The following is a 13,576-nucleotide window of genomic DNA, read 5'->3' as shown; positions in this document are numbered from 1 at the left end:
TTTTCCAGTGTTAGTCCCAGTGATATTTCTAAATTGTTAACTGCAGCCTGTTTGTATAAATATGCAAGAGAACATGCTAGTCAGGACCTGCCCTGTTGCTTGGGGTAGCAACAAGTGTTGGCCACAGTGACACGGGAAAAAGGAGGACAATCCTGCTGCTCCTGCCACACAGCTTCATCCCAGCATGCTTTTCCAAAGTCAGCTATATGGTCAGAGGAATAGGTTGATGTATGGTGGGATGTGCAGAAGGCATGTGTGTGGTCATGGCAGAACTGGCTCTGTCTAGTGTCTATTCTGATGTCCCCTTGGGCTGTCACTCAGGTCTGCAGAGCTGTGATACCAACTGAATTTTTGCTGTGGTTGGAGCTGGTTTTTCAGGTCTTTTTCAACTGGGAAAAAGAAGCCTGGAATGCTGGCAGCTGTGTGCAGACACTCGAAGAGTAGTTGAACTGCTGATTTTCTTACTCCTTTATGCTCAGCAGTCCAAGTTTACAGAAGATGAGGCAACAAGTTTTGCTGGATCTCTGCCTGAGGCCCTTCAGCTTCATACAGCAGCCTTGGAGAAGAGTCTGAGAGCAGCTTCCGCAGGAGTTCAGAGCAGAGTAGAAAGTATCTAGCAGGCTCTTTCAAACATGCAAAGGCTGGTTCCATAAGGCCGCCTCTGATCACGTTTTGGCTTTTAAGCTACAGGGAGTCTTAAGCACAAATACAAAAGCGTGGCTGTTTTGGAAACAAATTGGAAGCAGACATGAAATGTCCCACATCCACACCTTCAAACCTTCCCTTTGCTTTCTCTCCTCAGCCCCAAATCTCATCAAATGTTTTGTTCCAGTCTTAGAAACTTGGATCTGGAAGCTGTTTGCACACGAATTCTACCACCAAAAAAGTGGGTTTTTTTCGTGGCTGTGTTATTTTCATGTGTGCAGGGACTGTGTTTTCATTAGGAGCACTAAAGCTTTTTGTCACTCAGTTAATGTTGAAGAAAGTTAAGAATCAACTTGCAGCTGGCAACGGGTGTTTTGCAGCTGTTAGGACTATTGCAGGTTACTCTGTTTTCTCTTTGGACTGAGCTGCCTTCCCCCTGACAATGGCAAAATGAGCAGTTGTATGGATGCTTTGTGCTCTGAAGGGTACAATTTTTCCTCCTTTTTCCTTTTGAAAGGGTGTCCTCTACCTTTCTCTCTCTCTTGCCCACCTAGATAAAGCTTGTTCTGGCAACTCTCCTCCTCCTTTGGCCAGGGAAGAGGAAGCAGGGTGGAAAGGGAGGAACAAACAGCTGTCCTTTAGGTTTCAATCAATGCAGCTCCTTAGCAGGCTGGCAGTGTGAGCTCAGTCATTAGGAAAGCTGCTCTTTCATTCAGGAGGTGGCATGAGCCAATTTTCCCCCAGTCCAGGACCAAAGAGGTAGGGAGTTGTGCTCTTTCCAGCTTGTAGGACTATTGCAGCTGGCACAGGCTCCTATTCCCAGTGTCTCATTCATACAGTGCACTGGAGGACCATTTTGGCACTTCAGAGGTTAGTCTGCTTCAGAAAGCTAGTGACATATTGAGCTGTGCAAGCTTGAATTTCCTCCTCTTCATGAAAGCCCCTTTCCCCTGAGATTAGGAATGCATGGAGGAAGGAGAGCAGGATTTTCAAATTGAGCCCTGCTCAGGTTAAACCGCTGAATTGAGCAGGTTTTAAGAAAACAAGTTGGATGGGGTTAGCCCCTCAGATGCTGTTAGCACCGTAGCACCCCCTGGCTCACGTGTGCAGTGCTGCATAGCAGCTGGGGGTCCTGCATATAGTGATGCTCAGAGAAATTTCTGCAGGGTTTGCAGGCCTTGTCCCAGTGCTGGTGAGAAAGATGATAGTTGCCTTTGTCTTCTGAAATGTGTGCTGATCCCCTTGCAGTTTTTCTGTAAACTGCATGTGGATAGTGGCTCTGCTAAGTTGGTGTGTTACCTGTTGAGTTGTATCGTCATTTATATGTGCTAGGAAATATAGCAAACCCCTCAGAAAGAACAGTCAGACCAGAGTTGGACTGATGGGCACTTAAACTAGAACCTAAGTAGCATCAGTGAGGTTTAGCACTATCCAGGCCAGCCTAATGGCACCACAGCACTAGGGGAGGCAGTTCAGGGCTTGCTTCTGAACGTTCTGAGCTCTGAAGTGTGGTTTGGTCCAAGGAGATGGGAGTGGGGAGGATCACAGCTGAAATCTCATTAGCAAATAATAGGCTTTATGTGCAGAAATCTGCCTTGCTGACATCTTGATCTTACTCTACTACTTCTGATCAGCAGGGTTGGAAATTGCTTCTTGTTTTGCAAGTGTGAACACAATGTCACTTGCCTGGTTTACAAGTTACAGTGTAAAGAGCCCTAGTATGCAGTGGCAAGGGGGATTTTATCATGTTTACAGGATGATTTCTACAGATTTTCCATTGTTGCTGTTAGAGAAGTCAATTTTTTGAGGGATACAGAATGTACTGCCTACAGCTACAGAATTTGAAGAATAAACATGCCCCTGGTAAAGCAACAGATCTCATTTAGCTGCAGAAAGTTTTGTTAGTAGAAAATAACTACTTTCTCAGGTGCTCTGTTGCTTTCTCCATGAGTTTGGGTGTCCAGTACCACCTGGCACACTGCTAAGTGCTCCCTAAATCCATAAGTAGTAGTCCTCAAATCTGAGGGCTTGCAGGGTGATGATACTGGCAACAGATGAAAAATGAAGCAATGCAATGCCATACTGGGAAATATTTCCACCTTCAAAAGAATAGCCCTACTCTCCAGATTTTAAAGAAACCTTTCAAGATGCTGTCATGCTGCAGGCAGGGACATGTTTGTGGTGTGTTCAAAACAGCATGAGGCATGTGAGGAACTCCCAGACCATACCTTAGCAGATGCATCCCCAACGTACAGTGGAAGGAGAAGCTGCAAGGCTTGCATCATCTGATACACAGGTACGTGATTTTCTGGCCTTGTGAGCCTCCTGGTCCTGTACGCTGGGGAAATTTACACTGCGGGAAGACAGGTGTGGATGGTGCCCTTAGCTCCAGGTAGGCTTCCCTTGGATTTGCAGGGTTTTAAGTGAAGGTGCCACTGAGGTTAGTAGGATAGCTCTGATCGCAAGGAACTCCTGTCAGCTGCTCTCCTGAAGCTTTTAAAAAAGGAAGAGAGGACACGCACAAAAAGAAGAAAAGGGTGGAGGGGGGAAACATGCCATTTTTTTTCCTCCATAAGGGCTGAGTTGGTTCTCCAGTGACAGCAGAGTGACAGGCAAAATACAGCAAAAATGTACTAAGGGTTTATCTCATCCTACTTCCCTGCAGCAAGCCTAGTGCTGACTTCTTTGGAGTAGAGCATTAGGGTACAGCAAAAGGTTTGGAAGGTGGAGGAAGGCTTTGAATTATGCACTGGTAGGGTCTGTTCTGTCTCTGCTCTGCCTTTTTCTCTTACTTTCTGTCTGCGTTGCTTATTTTTGTCTCCCTGGGTACTTCTCCCAAGACTTCGTAGCTCATTTGTGTTTAATCTTCCTGATTAGTCTACAGCCTCAGTTGCTCTAATCTCTGCAGGTCACTGTGCAGTTTGCATGTTTGTTACTCTGTGGCTGTTTGTTGTGATCAGCACATTTGATCGTGGTTGAATTTACATCAAAGAAACACCTGACAAAGAAGCAGGCCTGATAATAGGCTCTAGTTTCTTCTCAGCAACCCAAACAGATAGAGGCGGACGAGGGAATGCTGGCAGGATCACAAGGGAGTTCATGCTCCACTTTCAACGTGGTGTGCCTTTCTCTCCTGCCTGATGGGGAACACTGCAGACCCCACTGCTGCTGTGGGCTCCCCAAAAATAGAGCTGCCATGGGAAAGGAGGAAGACAAGACAGGTCGGCCTTGCCTGTCTGCAAAACAAACCCACACATGGGGAACACTTAAGTAGAGAAGGGAAGGAAAAGGCTCTCCTGCAGTTGCTGTTGTAGCTGCAGAAGTGCTCACAAATTACAGGTGCCTGTTGCCGGCAAGGAGAGTTGGCTGAAATGGCAGGGTCAAGAGTGATGGTACAGTTACGGTGTGATTGTTTCCTGCATCTTCACGGTTGGTCAGAGAGGCTGATAAATTCAGGACTGGCTTCTCTAGGAAAATACTTCAGCTGAAGTGTCTAAGTAGGGATTTTGCATTTGCTTTTGTCAGTGTAATTTATGCTGCCCAGACCATTTTCCTAGAGTTTGCTGTTAGGAGCTGATTTTACATAAAGATCATCCATAGTTATCTGTGGTTATACACACACAATGATACATAGATACATGTGACATTTGGTGCGGTTGGGATTATTCTGTGAGACATTGAATGCTATTTAGGTTGGTGCCAGGGTCCAGTACAGAGGCATCTCAGGGTTTTGCAGCACATGGGAGATGCTCAGCCTTGGTGTTGCAGTGGTGTTTGGGGTGCTTACCAAACCTCAGCCTTTTGTCCTCTGCTGAAAGGAAGGCCAGTGACACCACATCATGTCTCCTTCTGTAGGCTTCACCTGGCTGTGTTCAGCAGCTGGCACTCTCAAAACCTTCAGTTCTCCAAGAAGTAAGTGAGTCTCTAGGCTCGGGTTAGTTCTGGGAGGCTGCGTGTTCTCACCCTGAGCTTGGAGACTTTGGACAAGGGGAAAGCTCAGCTTCCAGAAGGCTGTGAGAAGAGATGTGGAGCAAGGGCATGTCTTTGTTTCTCTGGCACAGTGTGCAGCAGCAGCTTTAGGATAGGTGTGAAACCAGGAGTTAAGTGTGAGCCTGTTTGGAGAGGCAGAAGCATGTGTGCCAGGAGCTCCCTGCAACTTGTCTCTCCTCCTGCAACATGGCCAAGGACCACAAAGATCCTGGTGTGCAGGAACCCCACCTCTTTGTACTCCTCTGCGCAGAACCAAGCCTTCTTACTCTTTCCTTTAACTCAGGCTAACAAGCTACCTGGGTGTTTCTGGGGTGCTGTGTCCTGGGGGATGGGAATGGATGAGATCCTGTTGTCTTTGGCTGCAGAAGTGGTAGCTGGAGCTATCTGGTGCTAGAGCTCCCTGGGCTTCCACTCTTGAGTGTGCAGGGCTAAAAGCAACATCCCCTTTGGAGGGATTTCCAATTCCTTTCCTCTGGAGCAGGGTCAGAGATGGCTGGTTTCTCCCTGGCATGAGTGCTGTTCCCTGGGAGGGCTGAGGATGGATGAGCAGGACAGCCCTTTGCACCTTGCACACTGGAAACACCATTGCCTAATGGACCAGAAGGGCCGTGCTGCCCAGCTGCCTGCCTCTAGCCCTGCTGTGCCCCTGTGGTGCTCACAGCCAGCCCTTTGGGGGTTGAAGGTGCTATTTAAAAAATAATAATAATAAATCAAACCTGCCTGCAGTGTTATATAGGGACTTGGGTATTCAAATGAACTCATGATAAATGGAGCTGCTGCCTCATTAAATATTGCTCTGGAGTTTGTCCTTGGAAGGCTACGGTTTCATAGTGTAGTTGTGATTTGAGATGGTCCAAGTTCTGCTTTGTTTTGTTGGGTTTTTTTCTTCCAAGAATTTCTGTGGGTTCAAAGGCACTTTCAGTTGTGAGCTGTTACAACAATTCCCAGCAAACTGTTGCTGTCCATCCTTGTGTGTTTATGAAGTTGAAAAACCACTTTTATTTTGTTTTCTACTGTTCTAAAACCAGGCTTGGGTGTGACATTTGAAATATCTGCTCTTTGCTTTCTACCATTTCCACTGAGGAGCGTGGTGGGATGTCTGGAAGCTGTGAATTACGAAGACAGGCTGTGCTAAAGCCCAGCTTAATTTAAAAATATAGCAGCTAGAAAAACACATTGCCTCACTCCTACTTCTTCCCTGGCATGTGAAGCAATCATATTCTGAATGAAAACATGGATAAATCTGGATAAATCCAATCTATTTATCTGGGTCCCAATGATGGGCACTGTTCCTGTCCCAGCCAGCCAGCCTGCGTCCCCGTTTGAGGCATCATAGCCATCAAGCAGTCTGTATTAATCTCCCAGCAAAAGGCAAAAAAGGAGGTTTTGCCTTCTGGAAGTGTGGATGGATGGATGCCTTTTCTTTCTCAGTATCCCATGGGTTTAGTTCCTGGATGGCCCAGGTCTTAGTTTGTCTGCTGCATAGATAGATGCAACTACAGAGCACAAATGAGCGGAGGCTTCAAAACTGGGAAATGAGAGCCTCACTGTGGCATGGCGTGAAATCCTTGAATTGCATTAGTCTGAGTGGAAAGTCAGAACCTGCATCCCAAGATTAAAAATAACACTGCCTTTATGAGAGCAGTGAGAATGCCTGCTCCAATTGTTGGCTTACAGGAGAAAAGCAGAAATACACTGAAAAACTGGCTCACAATAGCAGTTGCTGTATCATAATCTCCTGGTTCCTTTCTTGCCTTGCTAATAAGTAAGACTAATTTAATTTTTACAACGTCCCAAATCTGTGGCTATACGATTGAGAGACTTAATAAGATTCTCCTGCCAAGCCAAGAAAAGCTTAGTGGTTTTTAGCTTACTTTCTTTTTCTGGATTTCAGTTTCGGGACATTTCTGCAGTGGTGGAGACTTCTTTTTTTCTTTTTGTCTTTTGTTTTGTTGCTTAAAGCCTGTATTTTATCAGGATTACTAATGTCTCTCTAAGTTGTTATGGGTGTAAACTGGTAGTGCTGAAGCTGGGTAAAATCTTAAGGGAAAAAAATAAGGTAAATTTTGGCAAAAGGAGAATATTTTATGAGTTGTTTTCATTTGCCTTTTTTTTCTGGAGGGAAAATTAAAACAAACAAACAAACAAAAAATACACAACACACAGGATTATTTTGTTTCAGCATTTTCCAAATGAAAAGCTTTGAGATTTTTCCCTTTGAAGCAACTTTTCACTTTGAATGATCTTCAGGGCTAACTTTTGTAAAGGGCTGAAGAGTCGAAGTGAAACATTTGTTTCAGCTGACCCCAAATGATTATTTTTTTTTTAAAAAAAAAAAACAACCAACACCTTTTTTCAGGATTGCCAGCGAACCGAAAAATCAGTTATTCACCCAGCTTTGCATTCCATATACTGCCAGAAACTTCAGAGCACCCTGGTGACTGTTTATGTAGTGCAGCTGCTGCTGAGCCCCCCACTTGTATGTTGGTAAATTATTCTGCTTTTCAGGGTCGCCTGAGATGCTAAACCATCAATAAGCACCTGTTTTTTCTCCCCAGGGTTAAAAGGAGGCAATGTTTTACAAAATATGTCCCTAACTTAGTTCTGGTGGCATGGCAAGTGTTAACTTTGCTGGCTGATGTGCAGTTGCAGGACCTGGTTTAAGCAGAAGGTGCATATTAAGCTCTTTGGAGGCTTGGCTGTGTCAGGAGAAGGTGTTGCCTTCAGAGCGGTTTTAAAGCAGCAGAGTTGAGCTCAGCTTTCGGGGGTAGCTGTACTTGAAAAAGATGAGGGTAATAATCAAGAAAAGTCCCCAAATTTAGGGTTAACCACCATCAGAAACCACAGCTCAAATATGCTTTTCCTGTGGTTACTCCAGGCAATAGATTATGTATAAGATGCAGCGATTTATTTAAAACAGGTTGATCTAACCCTTTTCAGCAGGGCAGCGTTTTCCTTGTATGAAGAGTTATCTGCAGATGGCAGCCCCTGAAGCTGGTAGAAAGAAGTTTAGATTAATTCCTGCAGTACAGAGAGACACTGTAGGGATTGCAAGTCTGCTGGAGAAAAAGGAGTCACACTGTATAGGTTTGTTCCTGCTGTTCATTTTCGGTCTTAATTGGAGCTTAGATATTGATGCTCCTTGGGTGAAGTTCTTTAGCATTTAGAGCAGCACAAGAAAACGGGGTCTGTGTGTTCAGGAGTCAGTTTTCCCTGTGTGCCACCCTCCTGCAGGGAGCTCCCCAGCCAGCTGGAATGCATCCCAGTGCCCAGCCATGATGCACAAAGGCAGGTTTGCCTGGGTGTGGGTGCTGGAGCCACCATGTGTGCTCTGGACCTGGTGAGTAGGCACCAGCTAGGCTGGGATTGCTCTTTATTTTTAACTATTTTCTTTTTAAGATTTATTTTTTTTAATCCTCACTTTTGAAGAGCTGACCCTAGCTCAGGGCAAGACATGAAGCTGGTGGGAGCACCGAAGAGCAGCCCGTGGACTGTGGAAAGGTCAGTTTTCTTCTCACCCCTTCTGGGAACACTTCAAATCAGCAAGTCCCAATCCCTTGGAGCCCTTCTCCTTCCCCAGTCCCATTCACTTCATCCCCTGTGCCTCCACTCCCTGCGGGGACCTGTTTTCTAGGCTCCCTTTTGATCTCCAGGTGCCAGCTCCTGCCTGGAGGGAGCAGCCATGCCTGGAGGAAGGTTGTGGCAGAGGAGCACAAGGCATGGGAGGGGAGTCAGGAATAAAAGCTTCTGGCAGGAAACTGGGAGCAAGCTGGGACTTGCCACCTTCCTGAGCTCATCCCCAGGGCCATGTCGGAGAGCCGTCCCTCCTGCCCAGCACGTTTCTCTCCCTTTCTCCCCCACTCCTTTGCTGGGGATTACACAGTCTTGGGCTGTCTTTGCTTTCAGGCGTGGGACTTCAAACTGGTTGAACCAACTGGTAGGGGATGATTCACTGGATGTGTTTCGGCCCTCGCTTTGTTCCCGCAGCGTCTGTCGACCCTGCAGGTGTTACAGCCCTGCTGGCTGTCGCTCCGCATCGCTGCCAGCCCCTGCCCTGTCACCCCACAGGGGGGTGCAAATCATAACCATACTCCTTTCTGCAAGTCATTCTGGGTGTCCTGGTGATCTCTGGCCCATTAAGTCGAGGCTTTTCAATAAGCCAATTTGAGTGGCAGAGGTGATTAGATGATTTTTTATTATTATTTTTCAGTTTCGTTAGAGTTACTCACTTAAACTGGACAAATGTAACCATCCAGAATTTGGTTTATAGTAATAAGCAGTGAGACTGGTGAGGCCACACAGTGCTTGGGGAGCAATCTGTAGCACTGGGGGCATGGAGGTGATGTTTTCATCTCTGCTTGGAGCTGCTTCTGCTCTCTGTGTTCAGTGCTGTTGTCAAGTGGTGTTGGGGTCATTTAAACAGGGGTGGCCTCGCTGCCAGCATCACTTCTTCCAGGGCTGCTGTCTGCATCTGAGACATCAAAAAGAGCAAACTGCAAGATCAGCTCTTCCCCGGCTCCCCTGCCCTATTGCTTTCCTGAATCTTTTTCCTTTCCAAGGTGGGAGCAACCTGGCTCCCAGAGCAGCAAAATCCAGTTTTCCCTCCCCAGCTTCGGCAGCTGTGAGTCAGTGTGCTTGCAAGGTTTGTCAGCAAGAGGAACTGGTCTGAGGAACAGTGACCATGATACTGTTGGAGCACATCCAGCTCAGGTCTGTGCTGGTGGTGTACCCTGAGCTTTGATTTCTCCCTGTTTGACAGTGCTGGGGGGCAGGAGACAGAGCAGCTGCTGCTTGTGGAGACCACTAGGACCTGTAGGTAACCCCTGAAGACTTTTGAGATCCTGGAGTTGAGCTGTTCCTGTCCTGACCCCCAAGCTCATCTTTGGATGAAAGCTCCACAGCTGGGGCCAAGTCTTGCTGCTGAAGCTGGATTATCTCTGGCCTGCACTGGCCAGATCCTTTGTGTTCTTTGGGTATTGCTGCTGCTTCCATTTTTACATGTTTCCTCCTGAGGGATACAATCTGGGTCCAGATTCCACTCTTGTTTTCATCCAGTGAAAGCCAAAGTCTGGCAGCTCAGCTCACCAGACCTTCCTCAAGCCCTGCTATAGCCTAAAGCTGTGTCCTTGCAGTCTTATTTGGAGGTCCATGCCTGTAGCCTGGAGGGAAGTATGATGTTCTGGTGAACCTGTGTGAGGTGGTTTGTGACTTTAAAAATGGAGTTGCATACAGGACAGGTGTTCTCCAAACTGAGAATAGGTGCTCCTCAGCCCTGAATTAGGTCACTGACTTGTCAGTGGTCTTTAGCTGGGGGCAGCCATCAGCAGCTGAAGTGGCCCCCCAGTCCCATTCAGGGCAGCAGAAGCAGCTCATTTACGTTTTCTGGAGGCAAGAGGTGCGAAAGCAGAAGGCTCTGCTTAAAAATGGCTGTCTTGAAATCGATCGCCCCTTGCGTTGATGTTCTGAGCCAGCTGCCTGGCCTCACTGGAAAATGCTGCTGTTTACTAAACAGTTAGGACTTGAAGCCTCCCTCATCCATGGCCCCCAGGTTCATGACCCCTAATCCTCAAGTTTCCCTTTGGATTTTTCCCAGTGGGGTCTCCTGCTTCCCCACCCTCCTTAATTTATCGTAGAATTACAGAATCATAGAAGGGTTTGGGTTGGAAGGGAACTTAAACATCACCTAGTTCCACCCCCCTTTCATGGACAGGAACACCTTCCCCTAGATCAGGTTGTCCAGTGCCCCATCCCGTCTGGCCTTGAATACTTCCAGGAATGGGGCACCCCCAACTTCTCTGGGCAACATGTTCCAGTGTCTCACCACCCTCACGGTGAAGAATTTCCTCCTAATGTCTAAAATTTAAGGTTATATTAAGCAGATCTGCTTCACCAAGTTTTCCACCAAACAGGGCAGGCAGGGGAAGAGATGCAGACCACTAAGTGTGACCATGCTGAGGAATTTAGGAGGAAACCTTTGATTGAAGTAAGGTGCCACCTTGGCTGCGACAATATTAACCCCTGGCGGCCCTGGGCAGGAGAAAAAGGATGACATTTGGAACAGTGGAAGGGGGTTTGGTCCCTTGCTGCCTCCCACCCCAGTGCAGACCCCTCGCGCAGGCAGGAGCAGGCAGCAGGAGCTGGCTGGGCACGTTAGTTCTGCTGTGGGATTGCGAGCAGTGCAGTAAACTCCTTTTGGAGCAGCCCAAACAATCCCTGTGCAAGCTCTTAGGCAGCGTGCAGGGGCAGCCAGACTGATGTTACTCTGCCCGAGTATTGTCTTCTAACAAACTTCCGGGGTTGTGTGGCTGCTTTTCCCCCCTCCTCCTCTCTAATAAATGCAGAGCTTGGCACAGGCACAAAACCTGTGTCAACCCCGCTCACACCAGGAAGGGAGACATAAAGGCAGCAAGTATTGAAGGCAGCTGTGGGCCAAACTGTGCAAGGGAGAGGAGGCAAGGGGAGGAACAGGGGGAGGGGGAGGAAGCCCAGTGAATAGGGGGAAAAGGAGAGGAAATAGTCCAGGGAGAGTAGCATGAGGTGGGTTTGGCAGGCCCAGAAGAATGAAAGGAAATCCTTGCAGAAATGGGTGATTTGAACCTGTGCCTTCTGTGCCCTATGTTGTGCCTTGTCCTGGCAGATGCTCTAGAGCTGGAGATGTCTGGAGAGGAATTAGCTGGCTTTTGGGGACATGTTGGTTGGAAAAGGGAGAGGGAAGGAGGACTAGAAAGAAATGTCCCTGCCTGTCACCCCAGAGCACCTGGCATACCTGGAGCATCAGTCTTAGAGGATGTTTTGGAAGTCAGTAGGTGTGCCCAGCCCACTGCCACACACTGGGCTTCTGCAGCTGCAGCACATGAGGTCTTAAGGCTCCTTCCCTGTCCCTGGCCACCTCATTACTTGGAGGAGAAGGAGGGGTGGGAGGAAAAACCCATGATCTCGCTGGCCTGCTGCCAGTTGCTAAGGCAATTTCTTCAAAAACGAGAGGAGCTGTGGAAGGAGGGAGCTGACTGGAGAGGAGGCAGATGATGCACGCAGGGACCAGGCTGAGAGAGGAGCCCACAATCCCCAGTGATGGAGGCAAGTGGGACTGCAGGCTCAGCGGGAGTGGAGATGAAGGAGCCCAGAGAAAAAGGGTGAAGTGGGAAGGGGAAAGGGGGACCAGGGAGAAAGCTCATTGCACAGATCTGTGCTGTGGAGCTGGCATCCCTGTGGACCTGTCTCAGCTGATTGGTGAGCTGTGGTTCAGAGCAGCTCTATGAAGCATTGCCTGTGGCTGGAGGGATTATTTTTTTTTCCGCAATGGCTTTTCCCTTCTGTGATTTCTTTGGTGAGTACAAGATGCATGTGGTCCAGGGAAGCTGGCTGTGCTGTGCAGGCAGGGCTGGGAGCCGGGCTCACTCCAGCTGCCAGCACTGGGAGGGATGCGTGTCATTCAGGCCTGGGTCAGACAAGCAGGGTAGGGGCGGGGAGTATTCCCCCTCCTTGGTGAGAGCACCAGGAGCACAGTGAGATGAGGGTGCCTTTTGCTGTCCCCACCTTGCCTCAGTGCTGTGTTTGTGTGTTTCTGCCCACACGGCATATTCTTGAGCAAGGTTTGTGAAAGCTGGTGATTGCCTGGCTGCAACACCCCAGTCTGCCAATTATTTGAGCCCAGAAAGGAGCTTAGTGGCTGTTGTCAGCTGTGATGTTGCTGTGCTGACTTGTGCTGATACTGAGCAGCCACAGAGCTGCCCTGGGCCACCACTGCCAGCAAGGAACTGCTGCTCTGCCTGGAAACCCAACTCCTGGGGTGCATCAGCAGGTGCACCTCTGAGAGGAAGGGACTGTCCTTCAATCCTCAGGACACCCCAGCTTCCTGTCACCCCAAGAAGCAAGGGAAGTGCCTTAGTCCTCCGGTGTGGTGTCAGTGTGAGGTACCTCAGACCTGAGCTTGGTGCACCACAGGTTAGTGCCTGTGCCGAATCCCGAAGTCGCTTTCTGCTGCCCGCACGCAGGCGGGTGCAGCGCGGGGCTGGGTGTGAGGTGCCCGGCAGCTGCCGGGGTGGCCGGCACCGGGGGGAAGGGCAGCTCACTGGCTCCTCGCACGGGTACCCTGTTTTAAGAGCCCAGAGCGATGGGTTGCCCTTGCTGAGCAGGAAAGCTGCAAGGCTGGGGCGGGTGGGAAGCCGCTCACTCAAGGAGGGGGTAGGTCGGGCTCCGCCGTGGCGTTTGGGGCTCGAGGGGCCTCTTACCACCGAGTCAGAAGTGAGAGAGCAAGCTCTTACAAGGCAGTTGCCGACAGGAGCGGGGCAGCTTTGGGAGCGGGGCAGCATCTCCCCGTGTCCCGCAGCCGGGCAGAGCGTTCGCACCGTGCTCCCGGGTGCGTTTCACCTCTTTGCTTGCTGAGCAGACAGAAACTCAATCCCTGGGCTGGCTTTTAATTCTTCCGCGTCTCCTTCCTTTGCGTTCCCCGTGTCCCCGCGGCCGTTCGTCCCGGGGCGGCGGCTGGTGCGGCCGGAGGGCCCCGGGAGCAGGAGCCGGCGGCTGCCGCGGAGCTGCTGCTGAGCGCGGCGTGTCGGGACGGGGGGGGCGGCTGCTTTTCGGGCTGGTCTGCTCTCCGCTCCAGCTCCCAAATGGAGCTGCCGTGTTCCTCCGGGTGTAAGGGGCCGGGCGGAGGGTGCGCTGGGGCTGGGATGGGGGTGGGGATGGGGGTGGGGATGGGATGGAGGGGTTTGACTCCTTCGCCGCGCACCGCAGCACAAGCCGGCCCGACCGGCGCTTCTGGGCCACGCTCCCTGCCTTGTGGCCACAAAAGGGTTGAGCCAAACACGAGGGCGAGGTGTCCCTCCCGGCTGGCCCTGGAAGCAAACACCGGTCACCTGGGGGTGGGGGTGCGGGGGGGGCAGGAGGGCGCTGATAAGTGAAGCGGTGGATTAAGGTATCAGATGTTTCCTGCTGGGAT

The sequence above is a fragment of the Apus apus genome, chromosome 3, assembly GCF_020740795.1.
Source record: "Apus apus isolate bApuApu2 chromosome 3, bApuApu2.pri.cur, whole genome shotgun sequence".
In the NCBI taxonomy this organism is placed as follows: domain Eukaryota; kingdom Metazoa; phylum Chordata; class Aves; order Apodiformes; family Apodidae; genus Apus; species Apus apus.
This window is presented reverse-complemented; position numbering follows the sequence as displayed.